This window comes from Apis florea, unplaced genomic scaffold, assembly GCF_048593485.1.
Source record: "Apis florea isolate Af1SG1 unplaced genomic scaffold, ASM4859348v1 contig_3036_pilon, whole genome shotgun sequence".
Lineage (NCBI taxonomy): Eukaryota > Metazoa > Arthropoda > Insecta > Hymenoptera > Apidae > Apis > Apis florea.
In genome coordinates, this window is record NW_028256694.1 from 369283 (window position 1) to 392750 (window position 23468).

The following is a 23468-nucleotide window of genomic DNA, read 5'->3' on the forward strand; positions in this document are numbered from 1 at the left end:
AAAAAGAGAATAGAGAAGAATGAGAAATAATGAATATTCGAGAATGAGAAATAAATTAATGACACAAACGTAATTGTTGTTACATAAAAAAGTTTTCTTATCTTAAATAATGCATTTGAATGTTTAAAAATGTAAAAGTGTGATAATGTGTCAAGGGAAGCTTTGCCGATAATAGAACGTTGTTGTGACAAAATTCATTAGTGAAAAATTACAAAAAAATAATGTTAAAATGTCGAAATTAATTAATTTTTTCTTTCTAGATCTAGTGAATTTTTATTTATTCGAGTGTACACAAAATTCTATATACCTAATGGCATGGAATCTAATTTCAAAAATCAAAAATCATCGATTTTGGAAATCGATACGCGTAACACGAGTTTCGAAAAATCGGAGAAATTAATCGAATTGAGAATTATTAAAAAATTAAAATAATTTAAAGCAAACTAACGTGTAGCATTAACGAAGAGGATTAATTATTGAATAAAAAAAAAAAAGTATAGAAGCAACGTAGACATCGTCCGTCCGCAATTAGGCGCAATTTAAATACTTATAAGTGAACTTTTATCGAAACTTTTAAGCGATGTTAATTCCCATCGGTATCGATAAAACTTAAGTGGACTCGGATAGCGCGCCACGACGGTGTCATAACTCGGTTCTGAGAGATTCAAAATAACCATTACGTAAAAATAAAAATACACAACAGATAGATGAAAGGGACGTGATAAACATTTATCGAAAACGATGAAATTTTACTACTTTTTTAATATATAATTATATTTTTAATAAACGTGGAAAATCGATGTATACGGTTATTCTCCGAACAGAAAGTTTAACGTCTTCGTCGATTGAAACATTAAACTGACGTAATTAATCGAATCTTATCGATATTAGGTATACTTGCAACGATACAATTTTAACTTTAAAAAGTATTGTTTCTCAACTAACTTTCGTTGCAACGAAATTACTTGTGATTTGATGCGATTTTTTGTACGTTGCTTTTGCAAAAAAAAAAGAAAAAAAAATACGAAAAGAATGGTACTTTCGTACCAATTAAGTAACAATCCGATAATTCTTCAACGTTCCGTGTTCATAGCCATTCTGAGGAGAACGAAGAAATTTCTTGGGTGCATTTTCACTCGAATATATTCTAATATTTATTGTACACTTATAGCATTCTTTAATCTATTTCAGAGAGAAAAGTTTCGTTCTCGGTCGAGAAGTTGAGAATAATATGGAATGCTCATTTTGTTTTTTCATTTAAAAAGTTTCTAAGAACTGTTTCTAGAGAGAGGAAAGAATAAAAAGAAAAGGAACTTAGGGAATTGCATATTGGACCTTACAAAAGTTACAAGTTTTTATTCACTTCTGTCCTTGACATCTGAAATCGTAATTAGTTTTTTTACATTATAATTTATTATTAATTAACCAGTCATAATAATCATTGGATGCTTTGTATTTATACTTGGTTATAGTTAATTGATCGTGATGATAGCGTAGTTCAGTCGCATATAACTCGTAATTATGTTAATTGATTATTATACTTTAACTAGTGATAAACTCTAGTAATTTTTCAAGCATACGTAACATAATACTCTTCATAAGAAAAATAACGAATTGCATCGAACGATGCGTTACAAATTATACGAAAAAATGATCATCTTTACGCATCAACAAAGAACTAATTATTTAAATAACTAAACACCAGGTTAAAATCGAACATGTAAAACTGAAAATAATAAATTATTAAATTTTTACAAAATATATACATAAACATTTTATAGATGCATTCGTCATTTTCGACGATGCGTCGCGCTGCCATCACTTCCTCCTTTCCTCCACTTCATCCTTTTCTCACGAAAGAGATCCGGAAGTCCGTGATGATGGTTGAAAATCGAACGTCATTGACCGTTATCGAGAAAAGTCCCTGGGAAAATTTCCGGACTATCTTGAACGTGGATGGATCGAACGATAACGAAGAAAGAGGGCGACGTTACGAAGGAGAGCGTGGTCGAGCCAACTTAACGGAGCTGTTGGAGAAAAGATCCTGTTGTGCCTCCCCATCGAAAACGTGCTCTGCTTCTTAACGGCTTATTCGCAGAGGCCTCGGCTGGTATCGACAAGTAAGACGCGACTTGGAAACTACTACGCGGATGCTCCCTCCATTTGCAATTTAACGAAACAACCAGCCACGATAAGACATTACATTTCCATTCTCGATTTGTTCGTGTAACGATAAAGGAAACGTTTATGATAGATCGTGCACGAAAGGCTATTAGAAACGATAATGACAAACTTATCGATATGTGACTCATGGATTATCGTCATAATTATTAATCAAAGATAACGTGTCGCCGAACAAACTGCAGGAATATAAAATAACGGATGAACGAGTCATGAACGAGGATCCTGGAGGAAATGTAATTATTATTTAATTAGTTCTGGCTAATTATCCCTATTTCGTTGTAACGATATTTGAAGAATAATTTCAAATATTGGTGTTTAAATGTAATCGAATTAATCGAAGTTTTTCGTGTTAAAAGTACGTTGTTCGAAATAATATTCCAATGTTTAAACTGTTATCGAACGTTCCAACGATGAGAAAGAGGGAAAAAACGGATGCGAAAAAACGTCAAACTGTTTATGCGATCAAAATATTCCAAAAGCTAATCAAGTGTACAAAGAACGAAATCTATATGAAAAAGAAAAAAAAGGAAAAGAAATTAAAGAAAAATATCGTTCACATTTTTTCCGATTTCGCACGATTTTTTTGTATTCCATTGTTCTTCAAGCCACGGATGACGATTTAATTTCTCGCGGGACAGAGATTTCGAAGAAATCTCGACATTTCGGACGACGTTTGCTGGATAATCGTTTGAAGTATGCACGCGCCCGTATTCCTCCAAAGAGATCGGAAATTCGGCTCCGCTTCGTGAAGAACTTGTGTATTAGTTTGTCAGGAAGTGTGTCAACAGTTGTGACGACAAAGATCGATAAGTAATTACCCGAATATACGAAAATGAAACTTGAGGAAACGTTGGAAAAAGTTTGCACAAGCGTGCAAGTTAAATAAAATGTGGAATGATTTTGATCGAGGGAATAAAGGAGTTGTTTGTTGTTACTGCGAAACGGGATTTCAGAATTATTTTCATAAAATATTCGAACACACAGAGGTGTATATTTTCGACAAAATTGCAACAGCGTATAATAACATCTGCAAATGAAAAAAAAGTTACGATTAATAAATGAATTTTTATCTCGAGTATTTTTGAAATACGAATTTTATTGCTAATAAAATCAAAAATGGATTCTAATATTTTTCCATTAGTGGGAGAATAGAAAGATTTGATAAGTACTCGTGTGAAATCGATATATATCGGTTTGGAAGTTTAACAACTATTCTACTTTGATTTACTCTTGCAACTAAACGCGTCTATTTTAATTTCCATTAATTATTGGCGAAGACGAAACATCGACGATATTCGTTAATTGTGATATAGAAAGAGCATTGAAAAAACAATGAAAATTATCATATCGATCCTGTATTAATGATACATTCCGAATATAAAAAAGATCCCTCCATTACGCTTTCACGCTCATCGAACAAAAATAATAATCGATCTCTTCCCAAAATTTAAAAAATTTAAAAAAACATCGCAAAGTTAAATTTCGTCCAAACAAGTCGCAAAGCTCGAACGTGAAATCTTTTCGAAATACTTTCCATTACCGGAAACTCATTCGATCGCAAGAATTTTGACCGATCGGTGTCTGTGATTAATCGTTTATTACCATTCGACCACGTGGCTCTGTGAAAATTTCATAGCTTCTGGTAATTCCAGTTGTGGAACCGTGAAATTCCAAGTGAAACGATTCCGTAATGAGGCGAACAATAATGGCTCTAACGAAGGGATCCACCGCGATACCGTTTCGACTTTGTCCAAAACGCGGTTCCCACGGTTAATAGCCGGCGATAAGGCGGAATTATTTCACATTTTATTTCACTTTGCCTCTTTTTCGCCTTTTTTAAACTCCACCTTCCCTCCACCGTCACAAACTTTGCTATATAAACTGAGCTTGTTTCTCTTTGTTGCTTTTCTCCCCTCTCTTCTTTTTTTTTCTTTTTTCATCGTTGGAAACGCAGAGTCCATTGCAAGCGGGAAAAAAAAAATTTGCTTTGAATTACAATACGAGCAATTACTGTTAAAACGTACGAGCGGAATACTTTTCTCGTTACGAGAATGCGAAATTTCGTGCGTATCTCGGTAAAGAAACGTGTTAAAATTTATCAACGATGGAAGATTCAACGAGAAGACGAAGAAGATTTATGGAAGAGATTAATCAAATTGATTGATTTATTATCAATGAGGAAGAATTATGTGTCTACGAGATTTAATATATGCATGGCTGTAATTCATGGCATCGAAGACGAAAAAGAACATTGAAAATTTTAGCATTAATATAAATTGATATTCCGGTGAAAAGAAAATATATGCATTCTATTCAAATTGTATCTAAAACGTGAAATGCTGAAATTCTAGGGGATTGACCTGATTTGAAAAATTCGAAGCCCTTTGTAAAACCAAAATTTTGACATGAATTTTCTCGCAAAGAGATTATACAAAAACGTTTGCTTCTCTCTGCTATATCTATTGTAAGAACATATAATTGAATTTCATATTTCTTTCCCCTCTTATGAGCCAAAATGCGTGAAAATGGCTAAAAATTCATAACCTTGAAAAGCTGAAACATCGTGCAACGTTCATCAACACGACGAAACATGAACGAAAAGTTTCACGATGCTTGGATATTGTACAAATACTGTTTAAAACATTTACCAACCCTCTCGACACCCATTCAACTTTTCCCTACTGACGGATTTTAACAAGCGCATTAAATCATGGATGGAAATGTCGCGATACAATTTTTAACGAACTTTTATCGGGAAATTGTTCGTGAAAAGTGGATAATAGTTGGGGAAATCGCTCCCCCAATCATTGGATAAGTATTGTTTTAAAGTTTTCGATTATGTTCATATTGGCAAACCGTCAGTTGTGCATAACATTAAACTCTGTTGTAATAGTGAAGTTGTAACGCAACTGCAATATTAGTTTACGCTTACGTATCCATTTAATAATCATGTAATAAAGCAAACTTGTAACAGAAAGAGAAGCATTGTATCGATGACGAGGGGGGATGAATATCGTTTACGTGCTAAAACTGCGTTAAAACTGAAATTTAATTAATGTATAATGCGCAAAGATCTGCAGAGTGCACGTTTCTTGCAAAATGCACTTTCAGACAAATTTGTTGCAAATATTATACATGGATATGAGCCTGATCTAAATCTTGCAGAGTATGTAGAGATATTAAAATGAATCGCTTGCAAAAGAAAAGGAAGAATATGCAAGAGGAGGGAAATCAGATTTTATAAATTCATCACTAGCTTCAACCAATAGAATACGTTATAAGAAAATTTAAGAAAAATTGAGATTTTGGATGGAATATCGTGTACATAGAGATGGATAAACTGCTTATAAAACAAGTGTGTATTATTTATACAAAACATCATGGTACGAAATTCTGTTTTTAAAAAACGGAAAGGAAAACAGCGATGATTTAAAGAAATCATTTCATTCTCTTGAAATGATATAATAAAGAAAGGGAAAAAATCCATATATTCACGGTGTTTAAATGACGATAAACTAGCATTTTGATAAGAAGAACTTATTATTTGAACTTGCGCAACACGTACTACGAAAGACTCTTGTGAACGTTTCTCGAAAAAGTGTTCCAGTTCGAAGTATCGCTCTAAAAAAAAAAAAAAAAAAAAAAATTCGATAAATTGAACGTTATTGCGAGAGAAAATATTTGTCCATAACCTACGTCTAGATAGACTTCTCGTGACTAATATTTCGACCTTTTTCCGCTGTTCGAGTTACACGTTTAACTAACTTGCATCCGGCAGATATGAAGTTTGTCATGGACACTCGTGCACCGATATTATTCTTGGTCGGTGGAACTCGATGGAGTCTGTCCACGATATTTTCAAGAGGAAGTGTGCCACTCTGTGCCGGAAATACCCCTTGTGAAACACGGACTTTATTCCTCAACTTTTGCGAACTTGAAGCGAGAAAAACACGTGAATCGTCATTGAATTTGAACGTAAGGATACGAGAGGGAAATACTTAAATCTGTGGAAATAAAAGTAGAGTTGTGAATATAATATTTGGAATGGATAATGATAGATGATTCTGTATGTAAAAATTGGTCAGAAAGAAATTAATCGGATATTTTACTTTATTTAAAAAGCAAGGGATGAGAATTAACCGAGTTGAAATTAACGACGTTCAACGAAATAGATATATTCGAGTCATTCTCGAATCTCGAGATGGAAAGAGAAAAGAAAATATGTTAGTTGCTGTTAAGATTGAAATTTATATATGGAGAGAAAAGTTTGAGAATCGTGGAAATGAAGTGAAGGACAAGGAAAATATTTGATGTGAATTTAGATGTGAAGTTGAACAACGTCGAACGAATTTCAATTGCCATGGAATTTTTTAAACGAGATTTACGACGAAAAGAACTTTCGAGCTTGTATTTAATATTTAATTAAAACGAAGAAAGGAATTATTTAAATTGATAATCGCTAATAATGAAATTGGAATTCTCGCGAAATGGCAAGCAGCATACAAGTAAACGTCAATTGCAAAATTTCTTTCTGAATTGTTGATCAGTTGATTTATGGCGAACGTTGTCGAGCGAAACGAGAAAGTGGTTACGGTGAGAAATTAGGAGGATGAGCTGGCAGGAAGCTTGGAAAGGATGGATTTAGAAAGTTAGAAGGGATTATAGGATTTGGAAGGTTAAGTAAGTTAAGAGTAAGACGAAATAATGATATTGCGGCGATCAAACGTCGAAAATACACCGAGAGTTGTTAACTAGGAGTAATATAAACGTGTAGAAAAAATTGAAGATTAAAACTGGAAAAGATTTAGAGATTGAAATCGAGAATAAAATTAAAATGGAATGTAATAAGATGATGATTAATTGCAAATCTCATCGACTGATTTTTTTACAAGCGAGGAAGGATAAAAAAACAATGATCGAGATATGATCGATGAGTGGAAAATAAAGGAAGAGGATGGTGAGAGAGAGAACGTGATTCCTATTTAATAGACGATCGACCTTGAACCGTGACAATGAACCATCCGATCTCTTGGCGATGACACACTTACCTTCGTTAAATGGCTGGTTAATTAATAGCGCGCGTCATGCGGTTATTTATCTATCCATAAATCAGCGATTTCTCTGAGAAGAAGAAGCAACGAGAAGCATTCAGCGAGCGGAAAAATAATTAGAATTAAATCATAATTTTTTTTAAATAAGTAATGCGAAAACTCGGGAAGTTGCTTATTTTCATGATTGGAATTATGATTTTTTTTTTTCTATTCGCATTATCAGCTCTATTGTAATGTAGACAATCACGTTAATTCACGCTATAATTTAAATATTATCGATACGTAATATCCACGATGAAAATGTTGTCGAAAGCTTTCAACGCGTTTCAAAAGTCTCCAATTTCCACGGAATAATACCCTTATTTATTGCGAATATTCAAACATGATTTAAGGATTACAATATTCCAACTGTAAAATATTTCCTGGGCATAAATGTCACCTGGATAATATATTCGGATTTATATAAGGATGATAAAAAATATTCAACGAATTTGTTATATTCAATACGAATTAATAAAATACTTTCAACCCGTGATGAGAAATCAAAGAAAATTAAATACAAGGATATTTATTAATTAAAGAAGAATTTTTCAATTTAATTTTCGATATTTCCCATTTGGAGAAATTATTAACTCGCCTCTTGTAAATTCTTTGCGTAATATTTTTTATTGTAATATAATCCTACGTAATCTTAAAGATTAAAGCAAAAAAGAAGAAAAAGTTCTAAACACGACGACGAACCAATGAAGAAACATCGACTCGAAGAATGGAACGAAAAAGTCTTTGCGCGAATCATTCAATTTGCGCCAGTTCGTGTCGCAACACACTCTGGTGGCCGCCAATTAAATCCTTCCGAGACCAAAATTAACGATCACGAAAGCAGAAAGTGGCGGCGATTCGGCGACCGGTAGCCGAGAAAAAGTCACCATTATGGTTTCGCGTTAAATGAGCTGGGAATAAACGCTTAATTAGACTTCGATTAATTCTTCGTTCACTGGTTAACAAAGTCTTGCTCGCCAAGATACTTAATCATGCCGCGTATATATAGGTAGAACGCGTTCTACCTGGAATTACGATGAGAATCTTAGATTTTTATTTTTGAACGATGATGAACAAGGGGGAAAAAAAATAAGTAATTACCGCAAAAAGATTTTCGATTAATAATAGGTTTAATCTTATTCTTTATGGGAAAATTTATGCAAAAAAAAAAATATATTTATAGAAGAAAGATTTCACAGTTGATCGTGATATTTGATTACGATTCTAATTACGGGGAGAACGATAAGTTGAAGATATATTTGTGATCGCAATATTTTATTTTAATCTGTTGTTGGAATAATAGTAATTGTTGTTGTGAAAATGATACGTATTGAATTAGTCATTACAGTTGATAAACGTGTGGAGTAAACGTGAATCAGCTTATTGAATTTTAAACGATTACCTTAGGACTGATCACGTGGAAAATTTATGAACGTGAAAAAACGTATTTGTTGATTTTTTTTTTTTTTAACGATTAGACTTGGAAGAATAAAAAAGTTATTACGTCAACGACTTGAGAAACTGTATAATATATTTTGTGTTCGTTACATAATGTGAAAAAACATTGTTGTTAGATTCGTAAATAATTGTATATAAAAATTAAACGAAATGTTAATAATTTCTTTTTTTTTTTTACAAATGTTAAAAGAGATGCAGATAGATCGATTTCATTCTTTTAAATGGAAGATCATTAGCTATCTTGGAACTGATTTTTGCAACAATTTGACTCTTTGCCTAGTTTCGATTTCTATTATATACACAGGATGATCTATTTAAATCAATCCATTTAAATTACGATCATACTGAAAAACATACATTTCGAGTTAAATGATTTCAACCGTGTATATAATTTTACTTTCGTAGTGTAAAATGTAATATATTTTTAACAAGGAAAATAATTTGAAAAGATATTTATAAAATAATAAATGATAAATAAAAGAGTTACAGAGTTGGTCAAGGCGTGTGTAATAAGCGAATCGGATTCGAAAGTGGAGTAGACATGAAAATTCGTGGAAGAGGCGGCTACTGTCTATTTTCTCGGCCGATGCAATCGGCAATTTCGTAATTGAAGGCTAGCACGACACTCGGTTTTAGAATGTCCCAGAGTTTCCGTAAATAATGCAGCTTGCGGCAACGTGCGATTGCGACACTGACCTTCGATCAGCCATATCCGTGGACACGAGGCTGAAAAAGCTTTGAAACAACATGCCAATTCTTAGCTCGCTAACCGAATCGTTGTACTTTCTTCGCAACAGAGTATTCGGTATTACGTTCGTTCAAATGGCGGATACAAGTGAATTTGCCCATTTGAAAACTTTAGAGATGGAATTAGTTTCGTTTCTATAATAATAGCGGCTTGAAAGCTCGACATTTTGAAAATTCGCCAAATTGAAGGTTGAAAAAAAAAGAAAACAAAAGAAGACAGTTGAAAGTTTGGAAACTTGAAGAAGTTAAAAAGTTCGAAAGCTTGCAAAGGACAAAGGATTTGAAAAATTGAAAAGTTCAAGATTGCCTGTAAAAGTATAAGATTTTTACGAAGATTTTAAAGAAAGCTGAAGCTTTTCGGAAATTAATTAATACGAAAATATAATATAAAAACCTTCTTCAAACATTCCAGTTTGAAAATTTTAGATATATTATTCCACTTGATGCTAAAAGCAACAACAACAACAACTTGCAAATCGATCGAATTCTGAAATCGGTATATTTTTCGCGTGGCTGTTTTCTAACGCAGTTGTTTCGTCGTCGAAACGTTTTACCGATTGGAAAACTTATAAACTCGAAACGATAAAACTTTTCGACTATTGTTCACTCGTCATCAAACGAATGTCCGCGATAAACAATCGTGCAAGTTTCCTTCCGCCGTGGAGCTACGCTACGTTTTAAACAATCAATTTTCCCCAACAAACAATAGAGTTCCTCCCGATTCAATTGACACGCATTCGTTCAAGGACTATTCTCTTTTTTTCTTTCGAAAAATGTCTCAAGAAAAAAAGAACAATTTGGTAAGCGGTTAATTCCTTAGATTACTCGGTTGATGATTACTCGAACAGTGGATGTTAATTTCCTAAGAAAAAGAGAGATAATATTTCTAATCTTTCTTACAAACTTCTGAAAATCACAAGGGGAACAACTTGTTATAACAGAAGATCGTGTTCGTAACGTTATCGTCATCATTATTGTCGAAAATTTTATTTTTAATTTCGATCTCGATAAAACTTCGCTAACGAAACGAAACCAAATTGGAATTTTCGCTAGACGCCGCGTCGCCTTATTTCATCATCATCTCGCTTCTAGCGCAAATTTAAACTAGTTATAATTTAATAAACGAGCCTCGATCGATATTTTATCGTATTTTATCAACTTTCGAATCTTTCGAAAATGTTCCACGAATACATTAATATCCTGGAATTATAAGTTTCAAGTCCCAAGTTTCATTAGTTTCTCCCGAATACTGATCATAAGAGGCGCAAGTTTACGCTCTTCTCCCATATTTTCGTATGGAATAATGAACTCGAGCCAATAACGAAGTTCGTTAAGTCGGATTAATCCGTTTCGTTCCAGAGGAACGGAATTGCAAAAGTTTGGTGAGTCAGCGAAAAGGGGTAATTTTTCCGAGTGGTGTTTCGCGTTGAAGAAAGAAAAGATAAGAGAGGCATATTTTATTCACTCGAAATCGATCGCGGAAGACAAAAATTTTATCGAGTTTAATGGAACATCGATTCTTTCTTCCGAATCGTTTCCGGAAACATTTCTTCGAGAAGTTGAACGAAATTATTTTTTTTTCCTCTTCTACTTTTCTTCCTCTCTCCATTTTCGAATATTCTCAACAAACTTATTCTTCTTTTCGAAGACGTTCAAATTTCCTCTCCGTGATTTTTCCCTCTTCGTGAAGATTTCTCACCATCTCCTGTCTTTCTCTCTTTGCATATACGTTTTTAATAATGTTCGTAATTTCCTTGTTCTTTGTGAATTCCGTTCCCTTTGACGGTATCCGAAGTTTTCCTTTATCGCGTATAATTTTTAATAAAGTAGCGAATTTCTTTTGTAAATGTTTTTAATGAAGTCGAATGCAATGAAATTTCTCGACAGCAAAAATTTTTTGTATCTATATTTTTCATAATATTGGAAATACTTATTTTTCGTTTCTATACCTCCACTTCTATATTCCATACTCTATTATATTTATTATATAAATGACGAGGATTTTTTCGTTATATTTTCCCAATAATTAATCAAAAACTTTTCTCTTAAAAATGGAAAATGTTTCTATCCGAAATGCATAGAGTCCATTAACCGCTACGAGGTATCCCCCTTTTTTTCACAAAAAGCGAGACAAATTTTAGAGGAAAAATGAAAAGGAAGGGGGGGACAAATAAAAATTCTTGCCCGTCTATTCGGTTGCAACGCGGCGGCCAACAATTAAACGACGAGAATCACGATTGGAAATTGGAAATTTCGAATCCGCCCGCACATTCGCCAGCTGCAATGCAGTTTCCTGTGTAGGGCCGCGATCGATCTAATGCGCGCGATGCATAAGGCCGTGCACGCCTCGTTCTCCTATACATTCTCACTGTCCAACCAATGATTTTCGACTGTGCCCGGATTTTTTTTTTTCTCTTCTTTTTTTCATGCATCGACAAATTTATACCGAGCCGATCGAGATTTATACGCGTTGGATATCTCGCGTTCGAGATGAAATTTTTCAACGAACAACGCCACTTAGGACACGCACGCTCGTTACGTGCACCTTCGCGTATTTTTCGACAAGTGGTGCTTGCTAAAATTGGAAAAGAAATGGATGGCAATTTGTATTTGGACGCTGATTTCTTGGAGAAGAAAGCAGCTATCTTGAAATTGTATTGTACGTTTTTAATGAATACACGCGGATGTTCTATTCTGTGTAATCATTTTCACAATGTTTGATGATCCCATCGAGGATATATTTATAAATCTTTTGTCTATTATTTGTTTCCAAATGCGATAGAATATATAGGAATTATTTTATTCAAAAATATGTTATTCGTATATATTAACCACTGCTGAAATTTCTATTTTCTTGGAAAATGAAATTTTTCGAAAGAAATATGTTTATTTAAAGTTTTAAAACATACACTATTGGGCCAGCAGATAAATATATTACTCAAATGTTTCTTTAAGCTTGTTTCACTTTTTTCTGGGAAGAGTGGATTTTTCTTTTCATTCATACTTCATTCGTGGGTGCACACATTTTTAGTAGATGATTGGAGAAGTTGCAATTGAATGCAAAATTTGAGAGATCACTTTTGAATTTATAATTAATAATATTTCATAATTATTTGTTTTAAATAAAATATTTCTCAGTTGTGTAAATATATACTCTTGTCATATTCATTGATCACTGAAATATTAATCTAAATTAATTCTAAATATATATTTGATAAATCATTCTGCGACGTAATTACAAATAACATAATATATGATCAATTTTTTGTTTAAAACTAATCAAATGTATTATTTAATCTTGTGTATAATACGTGAACATCGTTACACATCGAATTCACGTCTACTGAATTTTTGGAAATAAATATATCGTACTTTTATTTTAAATTATTTTTTACAGGGGGAATCAATTAAGCATAAATTACCATTCTACAAATTAAACGGGAAATAAGATGGAAACGTTTCCTAATGAAACGGATTCGAAACGAAAATTCTTGTCGAAATTTTCTCCACCGTCTTACCTCGGATTAAACTTGTTAACCGGTTTGTAAGTTGCGTAGGCTAAGAACAATATCAACTCGAATACAAGGGGTGGGAATTGTAAAATCTGGTGGAAAGTAATAAGTTGAGAGAGGTGTATAGAGATCGATACGAGTTCGCACCGGTGGAAAAGTTGGCAAAGTTCGGGAACGTTGTTATAACGCGAATAATATTTCACCATAGTTGGATCGATCTTTCGAACTCTTATTGCGCCTTATCTTTGTTTAATCGTAGCGTATGTCTCGTCCTGGATTCCATTTTCCGAGACGGAAAATTCTCCCTCGAGAGGAACGATCGATAAATCAACAGGTATCTGTTAGTTACCAGGCATTTTTAATTCGAAATATTGACCTGTTTTAAATGCGCTTACAAGGGACTGATTAGTTTAAAAAAATAGATTTTTAAATTAATTATATTCTCTATCTCTTTACAATTAATATGTTAATTATTATGAAGAAAACTCGATCAGGAAGAAAACGTGGATATTCGTCTGAATTGCAAAATTTTGAACTAATATAAATGATGCGTTAAAATTTTTGCTAAATGAAAAATGCTAAAAAATTAATACCAGGAAATTGATCAAAGATATTTGGTCGTATTGAAGATAAGCACGTGTTGGTGAAAATAAGAGAGGCGCAAGAGCATCAATAGGATCTATAAATTACCAATAAGTAATTTCGAAGTATCGCTTATTCGACTTTTGCAACATTTAATTTTCTTTCGAGAGATCAAATAGGAATTGAGAATCAATAGCCAGAAGCAATAAATTCCTTGGTTCGCTCTTGCTTGCTAACCCCTATGGAATGCATTAAACGAGAGAGAGAAAAAAAAGATGGAATGCTTGAACGAACACGAATCAACGGAAGGAAATGCTTTGTATTTAGTTTAATAAACGACGATAAAGGCCAATGTCGGAGGGCGTTCGATTTCACAGAGGATGTAATTATAACGCGATGATAATACCTATATCGATACACAGAATTTTAATAATAAATTTTAATAATAAAAATCTGTATAATCGATGAACTCTATAATTGGAAAATTATATTTGCATATTTCACATTTCGGTGTAAAGTACAAAGACTAGTAAGGATACACTTTGGTTCCCAAAATATTCGTGCGAAAATACAAAGAATCATTGTCAGCAATTTTCTCATATTTCATTTCGAGTCAAAATTCTGAACTTTAATATTCAATTAACAACTTTTCAATACATTTACATTTGAACTTAATTTACTCGTTAATTCGATAAACGCTCAGTTTTCCAATTGTCATTCCTTTTCGTTTATTTCAAACTGTCCGTAATACTTCTCATCCTTGACTTGAATAATTCCCGACCAAAGTGATTGATGCGATTATAAATAATGAAAAAGCAACGAACAACAAAAAAAAAGAAGAAGAAACAAGAAAACAGCGATAACACTTTTGTCGAAAGATTTGAACGATGGTCGGTGAGAAATCGAAACGAGACGAGTTGCGGTGGAATAGATGGCGCATGAGGTTTATCGAGATTCTTTTTGTCTTGTTGCATAACCGGCGACGACGTTGCTCGTCATTGCAACGTCTCAAGGTTTCCGCGCTGAATCCATTTCCTTAACCATCAGCGGTAATATTACGCTGCCGGCACTCATTAAATAGACCGCGGACACGTTTTAACGGGAAGAAAAACGAGTTTCTCTCACTCTCTCTCTCTGAAAATTCTTCTCGAGACGAGTCGCTCGATGCTTGTTCTCTATTTTCCAACAATTTTATATTTTTCCAAGCCTTTCTTCAAAATCTTCTTCCTTTTTATTTTTTATTTTTCTTCTTTTCTTTTCTTTTTTTTTTTTTGCGTCATCTTGGCTGTCGTTGTAACTTCTTTATGGTACGGCGAAAGTAGCAGTAGTCGGATTTCTTTGTTGCTTGAATTTACTTGCTTCTTTCTGGATCTATCTTCCCCCCTTTCCCCCCCCCCCTTCTTCTTTTTTCTTTTGTTCTTGAATGTTTGATGAAAGGAGTCTTTGCATGTTTTCTGTCTTTTTGATTTTTTGATTCTTCTGAAACGAATTATTAATTTAGATTGTATTAATGTGATTGGAATATTTTCAATGCTCGTAAAATGTTTTGACGGATAGATATGAAAATATAGATGTTTTTTTTTTCTCTCTCCTTTTTTCTTATAATAATTTCCTGGTTGATTTGTTATTTTTATATTTTATCTGTTATTATCTAAGATTTTTAATGAAATTACAATCGCGAGAAGTGATGACAAAGTGGAATATTTGCGACGTAATAAATCACGACTTGATCGAATCACAATTAACTATTGTCTATCGAATAGAAAAAAATCATGCAAGTATAATTAATCTGCGTGTCACGATCTTTCAAACGCAAACATCGATGTTACTTTATATTCTATTTCTATTTTATATTCGCTTAATATATATATTTACAAAATTTATATACACGGATGTGAATTCGTAATTTTATAAATATCGATATTTCGTATACGAGTCGATTTCACTTCGATAGTTAACGAACAAACGAAACTAATATTTCGAAAATATTATTTTTGCATAATGAATAATAAGATAATCTGAAAGAATTATGAGCTGTCAACAGCTTATAATTATAAATTACGTTGTTGTTTTCTGTTTGAGTAATTGCAGAAGCTTCGATTCTTTCGAATATATTTTAATAATATTTTTTTCCTCTTCCTTTTTAATTATTTCTCCTTTATTAGTCACATTTTTCTATAAAATTTAATTTATATATACAGATTTCGATTAATATCGTAAATGTAACAAACAATTAATTAATTCTAATTAAAAGAATTTGCAGAAGAATCTCTCGATTTAAAATCAATTTAACATTATCTTTTATTTTTTTCAGTTATTCTCGATTTTCAAAAAAAAAAAAAAAAAAAAAAAGATTGTATTATAATAAAATTCATAAGCATCGTTAACGATCTGTCTGTCAATAAAAATGTATATATAATTTAAAAAGAAAACGTTTTATCAGTAGATAAGACCGGATCGATAATTTTGTTCCTTTTGTTCCTTTGTTAATGGTAAAAAATTTACGAAATTTGCATAACAAAATTGAATAAAAGTATCAAGAAAAAATTTAACCGTATTTCAAACATCTGTCTCTTAAAAAAACAATTACGAATTAAGCAATCATAAGGATCTTGCATTTGCAGAGTTCTAACAAATTTCCAATAATTACGCACGACTCTGAATCGAACCAATTAAATAACAATGCCAGTAATTTAAAAAAAATTACTTGTGTATTCTATCTGTGTTCTTCTGTCCATGTATTAAAGATTCGGTACTGTTTTTAATTAAACGAGAGAAGCTTTGCCCGAATAAACGTACCGATATTATTTACTAATTAATCGTACATGAACAAGAAAGCACAGAAAAATATAAAGAATAAAGTTTCCCTTTAAGAATAAAAAATGTGTTATTTTTGACGGAAAAATTTATTATAAGAAAATGTGGAAAATGAGAAAATTTTTAACGAGAAAAATAGATGTACAATCTATCGTTTGCACTCTACATACGTGCAAACTTTCATTAAAATCTCGAGTATTCTTTTCTATGCATGACGTTCAAACATTTTCACCGGTTTCACATGGATTCCTTTCCAACTTTTATTTTAGCAAACACCCATCGAAAATTGTTTCGACATCGTTCCACGTGCACGCATATTTTCATTAACATGTTCGTCAAATGTGATGCCAAAAATCGAAAAGGTTTCCCAACACTGGATGCTGATACTCGGTACAAAAAATAAAAACGAAAAATGCAACGAAATCCAAAATAATCCCGCATATCGACGATCACGTACAAAAGCAAAATCTGTGTATGGAAAAGTTTTTTTTTTTTTCTTGTTTTCATCTTTTATATTTCTCGAAAAAGTCCACGACTATAATTCGGTGGCTAATTAATTTTTAGCAAATAAACAACGTTTGACGAGTAAAAATCGTGATGAAACAAGATCCTGCAAATAAACGAATATATATATATATATATTTCAATAATTTTGTCCAAGTATTAATTATCGTGTCCATCATTAATTTATTATAGTTAGTTTTTGATTTGTATTTTCGTAATTTTTGTTTTATATATATATATATATTTTTAATCTATATGAAAATTTGATCCTCGGTCGAACAGCGTTTTCTTCGTGAGATTTTTATTATTATAATAACGATTATTATAATAATTGGTTTGGAATCGCTAAGATTCCATTGGATTTTAGCCATTTTATCAAAGCGAACATCGAGTTCAATCCAGTGATTGGCCACGACAATGAGGTCGACCAACTTAGAAACCTTGTGTTCGATTTCATGCGCTGTAAAGCAGCCTGTGACAATGATCCTGCAACGCGAGATGGCACTCAGACGTACAATGATGAAGTAACAGAGAGAGATTGGATTACTCGATAGATAGTTCTCCATTGTCTGTGTTGTAACTACCAATCTACTTTGAGAAATTAAAAAGCTTCTCGTACATTCTTACTCTCGTGACCATGGTGGAAATTCGTGAAAAAAATTCAGTTTACGTGTTCGATTATTCGTTGCGATTTAAAAGAAATTGAATATTACGAATCTCTTCCGTTGTAATTTATATCGTTATAGGCAATAACGATCGAAAATAGAAGACAATCTTTTAATTTTTATCTACAGGCCGACGATTAACATACAGATTTATCGTTCGAACAATTGTTTATTAGATCATTGGACATATTATCTGGCAATTATATGTATATTTTTTTTAAACGTTCGTTTCGTCGAATATATCATTTTATAAAATGAATCGTAAGGTGATCTTCGACGGTTCGCCGAAAATATTATATCCATAGAAATTTTCAAATTATTCAAATTTATCGGATATAGAATCCATCGAATATTATTCTTATCTTTGGCGATTCTGACAATTCAAATCTTTGAGTTATAGCAACTTTATTCCCATGAAATTTTCCCTTTCCCTTTTGTTTTCGAAAAATCGTTAAATTGCAAAGTTTCGAGCATAAATCGCGATAAGAATCACGATTCGTTCTCTTTTTCCCTGTGAAAAAAACGTAAACGTGATTCTTTACGAGATTCTCTTCCTCGAAGGCATAATATTTTATTATTATTGCATTTTTCGAGTATTCTAAACGACTTGTCGTTCTTTATATTGTCGCGTGGTTATTCTCTCGAGTGCGAAAGATAATGGTAATTATTCGTGAATTTTTGCACCACTCTCCAACCTGATTTTTTTCTTCCTTTATTCTTTCTTTTCTTTTTCCTTTTTGCTTGTGGTAAGAAGAATTACGATATATCGAGGATTTTTATTAAGGCATCGAGAAGGGTGAAACTTATGATCATTGCTGTCGTATTCTTATCGACTCATTTTCAAGCATATTTACTCTCCTCTTTCACCCCAACTTTCACCAAGTTAATTTTATTTGGACATCTTTAGATTTCTATCTTTCTGCATTACATTTCTTGTCAAAGAAAAATTTTATGTCAAATCTGCGATACGAACTGTGATTTCGTTCCTACTTTTGAGATTAAAATTTTATTTTTAGTTTATTCTATTTTATGTTTTCATTTAGGTTCAAAATAGAAAAGAATCGTTTTGATTTGACATTTGTTGGATTCTTTGAACAGAATTACCGATTAAAATGAAACTCGTGAATCGATTATGTTGCTCGTTGGAAATAAAATCGAAATGATTTCCATATTTAACTTTTAAAAATTATTCTTACAATGAAATATATTATATATATATATATATATATATGTTACTACCGCATATAATGCTTTCATATAAAATAGAATAAATTCAGCAAGAAAATAAAAAACCAAGAACATAAAAAATCCAATTTGTTATATTTAAATTTCGTATTTTTTTTTTTTTTTTTTTTATGTTTTTATGTTGTAGCATATTCATCCGTCATAATATTTTGATTTAATGAGAAAAGTTCGCTATTATTCGTTAGCATTCGTTCGTTGTAATTTTTTTTTTTTTTTTTTTTCGTAATGGAATATCCTGTTTATTTGTTTCGTATCCTTTTCAAATTATATTTTTTATACTATCGTTATTATTATTATTATTATTATTATTAAATCTTATTTCTTCGTTTCCTTAATTGTCTCGAAAATTTTGTCGCTAATTTCGTAAAAAAAATTCATCATCGTTCGGAAGAAATGCGTGAATTAATGGGAAAATATAGGATTTTATAAAATAATAATACGATGTCGAATCTTGGAACGATTTGTCGAGAAGCAGTCGAACGCTAGAAATCAATTTGCAGATGAAACAATCGGTGTTCGACCCGAATTACTCTGAATATCGATTTCGAATATAGACGAATCGACCTAACGTAGACAAATGCTCGAGCCCTGATCTAAAAGTGTAATTTCGAGGTGTTGTTTCGAGAAGATTGAAAGACTTTCGAACGGTATGAATAATCGTGCTCCGAAGAAAATTCAACGAAAATTGCAATCCGTGATGTATCTCTAGATTCGAGACTTTAATCATGGAAACTGATTCTTCGTCTCATCGAATCTTTTTTTAAAAATTTTTCCATATTTACGTGATGTTATCAACAATTTCGATCTATAATTCCTTGAAATTGTTCTTCTCATTCTTTGTTGAGTATTATTTTTCCATATTAAATAACGTATCTTCTTCGAATCCATACATTGAACCAGTGATTTGTGAATATTTGAACACTATTATTAGTCGTGAGAATGTCCGTAAATAGCCATAGTTGACGTGAATAAGTAACAATATCTGTGCTATAAGAATACGATAAGAGTGCTGCCTTGACCTTTGATAGTTACAACAAAATCTTTGATCCGGTGGAGGATCGAAGAAGTAGTGTTCACTGGTAGTACGTAATTAATTTCATTGAAATAGAAGAAAATTCATATTTCAAATAACAATTGTTCGAACGAGCAATTGTTAACATTAACCTTGTTATACGAGAATATATTGAAGTTATATAATTAATAATAATAAAAAAAAATTAATTTCAGTATCTAAGAAATATCTGTCTCGAAAGTAGAAATATTCTAGTATTATTCGATTCAAGTTATTTCGAATTTTCCTCAATTCACGCATTCGATACTATATTCTTGAAGCATTAGATCCATTAATCGGACTTATTTTTAACCTAATGGCTTTAACGCTATCCTATGACACATTGTCAACGTTCCAACAATAAATCCCACTAATATTATAGCAGTAAAACCTTGAGCTCGCTAAATGATATTCAATTATTACTGCAGCTCGTTTTCTCGAACAACATAGAATCATAATTGCCCCGATAACTGAAGAAAATCGTGAAATTTTATCAGTTAGAAATTAAAGATATATAGAAACATAATTCACAAGAATCGGTAAATCTCAGACATTTGTATCGCGACAATTATATTGAAATCAATTATATTTAACAATTACTTTCATTGACATATAAAACTTTCCTAGTTTTAAAATAAAATCGTCGCTATATTAAAAAAAAAAAAAAAACGAGGAAAATTGGCTTAATTAAATACACATTCAATTTATTCTTATTATTCCCCACTGGAATGTCCATATTTTTTTGTCTCATCAGTCGTACTTGTGCTCAGGGCGAAACAACGACGCCAATCAATGAAAACGTTCGTCCATAACGGCTGTGGAATTCCCAGCCTTATTATTGCCGTCTTGTTGGTGAAATATGTGTCCTTGAAGAAGAGGAAAAAAATTTAATACCGGGAGAATTTCATCGCGGGAAGGAAAGTCGAGGAAGTGGCGAGAACGCGCCACGTCCACCTCTAAAGGAAGCTATTTCTCCACGTGACGTCCGGTTTGTCTCTATTTTCATTCGTATCCTATCGTCCTCCACGACCGATACCAATTTTTCCCTAATAAATCAACGAACAGGAGAAGCGAACAATCATTTCTATATTTTGTAATCTTTCGTTTGGAAAATTTACACGATTCAACATATTTTAAATTATCCTTCGACGATAATCTGTATTTCGATAAGAAATCGAAAGGATCTCGTCGTCAGATCGACTAATGATACGCGATGATGTTCGATGTACAGACTCAATAGAGAAAAGGAGGAGAAAAATCGATGACGTAAGATAAAACGCGAATAATTCAGTGGCGCTGAATTTGTTTACATCCGATTCGTTCATCGAAAGCATTGCATTTGCGTGTGAAACGCGCTTCCCCGATCTCAAAGGCATTAACAACGATCGTTTCGACTCTTGAACACCTGTTGTGATTCCCTCCAATTCTCTCGAATTTCCCCAGCCATCCTGGCTCCTCGATCCCTCAAGAAATTTCCATGTTTGCCATCGCGTCTCGATCAAACGTTGCCCGCTTTCTATCCGCCTAAGAATTTCACCAGGTATTTTGCGTTATAGAATTTCTTCTTTACGCGTTATTTTATTTATTTATTTTCTTTGAACTTCTAAGGATGTTCGATTTATTACTTTTACTCTCTTTTCTTTCTTTCAAATTATATAATTCCTCTTAGGTCGTAGATTATCGATATCTTAAAGTTATTCTGAAATTTGTTCTTCAAATTGCAATAGAATTCCTAAATAATCGAGCAAAAATCATGATGAGTTTAAAGATGAAAAACCTATCTTTTTACAACGGTTCCCCTTGAAACTCGATATAAGATTCTTTTTTCTCCTGTTTTATTCCTCTTTGAACGAGAAATATATCCTCGACGTTGGAATTTAGTTCAATGTATGTGTATCAGCAAGGTATTTAGGATGCGACGCGTCTTATTCAATGTGGAATAATACGGCGAGAAAAAGTCGTTCGCCAACTTCTAAGAGGATTATTGCGAAGAAAAGGCTTCGATCTTCAAATTCATGACGATTTTAGTTGCGTGAAAAAAATTGTCGAGCCAGCTTTGAATTAGATTGATAAAAAGTACGTAAGTCATGCAGTTCAGAAGATGCAACAATAAACCGACAAAGAAATATACGAAGGGACATAATCGCGAGAATTCTGTCGATTTCTGCAAATATTCGAGGAAAATTCAATTCGAAGGATCAAAATCTCTGCGATTGTTCAAAGGAGACACAACAAAGTCCATCGATATTGGCTCGTAACGAAGCTGTATCAACTGGTAATTTCTGTCTGGTCCATTAAGCTTTCTTGATTAAAGCAATTTGTAACAAGTTCTCTTGTTAAACACAAAATTGATTTTGCGTTATATATTTTAGGATAATCACTGTTTCGTCAGAGAGAATTTCTTTTCTCAAATTTTATGAATAATAATTTCGTCAACTGTATATTGAATTTTTTATAAATAAAATCGATTATGATACGATTATGATAATTTCCATTACATTAACATTGTTTTAAACAACACTGTTCTAAACTTATTCTATATTAAAACGATATAATAGAAAATTAAAATTTTTTAATTCCTTTAGGAATCATTTAGAATCGCGGCATTATATAATATGTACGCGCTTATTATATCTGGAAAATTTCAATCTGCAACCTATTTCGGGAGGAATAATTTACCGCAGTGAAGTAGTAAATAATGCTATCTATTTTCTATGAAACATAAATATTCATATATTTGTAAATCGGATAAATTTGGATACCAACCTTCCAATATATTTACTTAATCAAAAAGAAAATCAAACATGATCAATATATTTAGCAATCAAAATATAAAAAAAACCGACGAGATACGTATGATGTACTCTAACGAGCTTTCCTTCGTTCGAACGAATTCCTCTTCCCTTTCAGTTGAGATATAAAAATTGATAACGATAACGTATTCGACAGATTTCGAGAAATCGATCGTAAAACAGAATTATTCGACAAAAAGGAAAGCAAGCTACGAACTTAAAGATCTGTATTTAAACCTCGACCGATTCGCAACACATTCGCCCAAGATTTACCAAACACTCGCAATCGAGGAGAAAACAAATAAACCATTCGATTCAAAGTTTTCTCTATCGATAGGTAACAGCGCGTTAAACCTCTTTCACACCACGATATAAAACTAGCATCGTATATAATCGTGAATATCGATTTGAGTATCGACAAAACACTTAACTGATAATATACAATAAATAATTCTTCGCCAAAGGGATTGATTTAAGGATAAATTTTTTTTCTTTGCAAAAATTTTCGTTTGCTAATGAATTATTAAGAAAAAAACGATCGACCGATCGCGTCCGTGGACTCGTCGTTTCAGAAGTAGCGATGGCTATGTGTCACTAGCGAGTCACCAAATTTGAACAAATAGCGAAATCAATATGCCTCGAACCAGATTCGATTGACGATATGTGTTGTCTACTGTTGTTCCATGATTCTTTCTCGTTAACGAAGCGAAAGTTTTCGCAAAGGAAAAAGTTTCTTGAAATTAGGAATCACCGATTAAGTCTTGATCGATGTTTGTCTCGGCTTAGAATTGATTCTTCGAAAGATTCTATACGATCGAATT

General features: G+C 32.4%; 1 protein-coding gene across 8 annotated transcripts in view; it reads right to left on the minus strand.

Annotated features, from left to right (window-relative positions):
• Nucleotides 1-23468, minus strand: part of LOC100863221 (octopamine receptor beta-2R) — an 84825-nt gene that overhangs the window by 35909 nt on the left and 25448 nt on the right. The window contains exon 1 of one of the 8 annotated variants that reach the window (XM_086908059.1): nt 14699-14891. The exons of the other annotated variants lie outside the window; for them this stretch is intronic. The gene's annotated coding sequence lies outside the window, so the exon portion shown is untranslated. Of the gene's footprint in view, nt 1-14698; nt 14892-23468 lie in introns of those variants that run through there. 8 annotated transcript variants of the gene reach the window in all.